General features: G+C 53.2%; 4 non-coding genes across 4 annotated transcripts in view; all 4 read right to left on the minus strand.

The window, feature by feature from the left end:
* Positions 1-108, minus strand: part of LOC114431464 (5S ribosomal RNA) — a 119-nt gene extending 11 nt beyond the window's left edge. The window contains exon 1 of the ribosomal RNA XR_003670152.1: positions 1-108. This exon is cut by the window's left edge and continues 11 nt beyond it. This is a non-coding gene — a ribosomal RNA (5S ribosomal RNA).
* Positions 109-802: 694 nt separating this feature from the next.
* Positions 803-921, minus strand: LOC114431476 (5S ribosomal RNA). The gene has a single exon (XR_003670163.1). It is a non-coding gene; the product is annotated as a 5S ribosomal RNA (ribosomal RNA).
* Positions 922-1,615: 694 nt separating this feature from the next.
* On the minus strand, positions 1,616-1,734 carry LOC114431465 (5S ribosomal RNA). The gene has a single exon (XR_003670153.1). It is a non-coding gene; the product is annotated as a 5S ribosomal RNA (ribosomal RNA).
* Positions 1,735-2,428: 694 nt separating this feature from the next.
* LOC114431461 (5S ribosomal RNA) overlaps positions 2,429-2,500 on the minus strand; it is a 119-nt gene continuing 47 nt past the window's right edge. Inside the window, exon 1 of the ribosomal RNA XR_003670149.1 lies at positions 2,429-2,500. This exon is cut by the window's right edge and continues 47 nt beyond it. This is a non-coding gene — a ribosomal RNA (5S ribosomal RNA).

Raw genomic sequence — 2,500 nt, forward strand, 5'->3', positions numbered from 1 at the left:
CCCGGGATTCCCAGGCGGTCACCCATCCAGGTACTAACCAGGCCCGACTCTGCTTAGCTTCCGAGATCAGACGAGAGCGGGCGTCTCCAGAGCAGTATGGCCGTGAGCTGCTTTCTCCTCAGCTGCGATGTGCTTTTATGCGCGTCATACAGGCGTGGTCACGCTGTGACTCTGACGCGTCGCTGTTTTGCTCCGATAAGAAGATGTAGGAACGCTCTCTGTTAGCTTTGCCCTGCACACTGCCTTCCAACAATGCCCACACTCTCCTGCTCACCCACGCATCCTCCCACGAACCCCACTGCCACCTCGCGCACCGCCACAACCTGTTCACCCACCCTTAATCGCCCCTCCCCGGGCTAAACCAAGCAAACCGCGCCGGGAAAATCCTCGTGCCCCTGGTACCGTCGCGGTCATTGTGTTGCAGTGCTGAGCAGATGTTTGAAGAAAGAAGGAAAGAAAAAAAGGCTCTCTGTCAGCTTTGCTTCTTTTCTTAGACGCGTGTGCGCGCGTCCCAACCACATCTGCCGTAGCCTTTGTAGCCAATAAACAACCTTTGTAGCTTTTGTAGCCCGTCTTCTGTAGTTTTCGTCACCTGCTTTGGTATCAGTCAGGATGTATTTTATGCACGTCTTGCTTCTTTTTGCCCATCAAAGACCAAAAGTGAAGATGTTGGTTAGCAGGTAATGGTGGGGAGAGCGTCTAAGTGTATGTCAGGCGCGGTTACCGTGGTTACCAAAGGCCCAGAATTCGGAGATCAAAGGCAGGAAGGAACCTAACGTCCTCAATTGTCCAAAGATAGAAAAGCTCACAGCACCCGGGATTCCCAGGCGGTCTCCCATCCAGGTACTAACCAGGCCCGACTCTGCTTAGCTTCCGAGATCAGACGAGAGCGGGCGTCTCCAGAGCAGTATGGCCGTGAGCTGCTTTCTCCTCAGCTGCGATGTGCTTTTATGCGCGTCATACAGGCGTGGTCACGCTGTGACTCTGACGCGTCGTTGTTTTGCTCCGATAAGAAGATGTAGGAACGCTCTCTGTTAGCTTTGCCCTGCACACTGCCTTCCAACAATGCCCACACTCTCCTGCTCACCCACGCATCCTCCCACGAACCCCACTGCCACCTCGCGCACCGCCACAACCTGTTCACCCACCCTTAATCACCCCTCCCCGGGCTAAACCAAGCAAACCGCGCCGGGAAAATCCTCGTGCCCCTGGTACCGTCGCGGTCATTGTGTTGCAGTGCTGAGCAGATGTTTGAAGAAAGAAGGAAAAAAAAAAAGGCTCTCTGTCAGCTTTGCTTCTTTTCTTAGACGCGTGTGCGCGCGTCCCAACCACATCTGCCGTAGCCTTTGTAGCCAATAAACAACCTTTGTAGCTTTTGTAGCCCGTCTTCTGTAGTTTTCGTCACCTGCTTTGGTATCAGTCAGGATGTATTTTATGCACGTCTTGCTTCTTTTTGCCCATCAAAGACCAAAAGTGAAGATGTTGGTTAGCAGGTAATGGTGGGGAGAGCGTCTAAGTGTATGTCAGGCGCGGTTACCGTGGTTACCAAAGGCCCAGAATTCGGAGATCAAAGGCAGGAAGGAACCTAACGTCCTCAATTGTCCAAAGATAGAAAAGCTCACAGCACCCGGGATTCCCAGGCGGTCACCCATCCAGGTACTAACCAGGCCCGACTCTGCTTAGCTTCCGAGATCAGACGAGAGCGGGCGTCTCCAGAGCAGTATGGCCGTGAGCTGCTTTCTCCTCAGCTGCGATGTGCTTTTATGCGCGTCATACAGGCGTGGTCACGCTGTGACTCTGACGCGTCGCTGTTTTGCTCCGATAAGAAGATGTAGGAACGCTCTCTGTTAGCTTTGCCCTGCACACTGCCTTCCAACAATGCCCACACTCTCCTGCTCACCCACGCATCCTCCCACGAACCCCACTGCCACCTCGCGCACCGCCACAACCTGTTCACCCACCCTTAATCACCCCTCCCCGGGCTAAACCAAGCAAACCGCGCCGGGAAAATCCTCGTGCCCCTGGTACCGTCGCGGTCATTGTGTTGCAGTGCTGAGCAGATGTTTGAAGAAAGAAGGAAAGAAAAAAAGGCTCTCTGTCAGCTTTGCTTCTTTTCTTAGACGCGTGTGCGCGCGTCCCAACCACATCTGCCGTAGCCTTTGTAGCCAATAAACAACCTTTGTAGCTTTTGTAGCCCGTCTTCTGTAGTTTTCGTCACCTGCTTTGGTATCAGTCAGGATGTATTTTATGCACGTCTTGCTTCTTTTTGCCCATCAAAGACCAAAAGTGAAGATGTTGGTTAGCAGGTAATGGTGGGGAGAGCGTCTAAGTGTATGTCAGGCGCGGTTACCGTGGTTACCAAAGGCCCAGAATTCGGAGATCAAAGGCAGGAAGGAACCTAAAGTCCTCCATTGTCCAAAGATAGAAAAGCTCACAGCACCCGGTATTCCCAGGCGGTCACCCATCCAGGTACTAACCAGGCCCGACTCTGCTTAGCTTC

This window comes from Parambassis ranga, unplaced genomic scaffold (genome assembly GCF_900634625.1).
Source record: "Parambassis ranga unplaced genomic scaffold, fParRan2.1 scaffold_76_arrow_ctg1, whole genome shotgun sequence".
Classification (NCBI taxonomy): domain Eukaryota; kingdom Metazoa; phylum Chordata; class Actinopteri; family Ambassidae; genus Parambassis; species Parambassis ranga.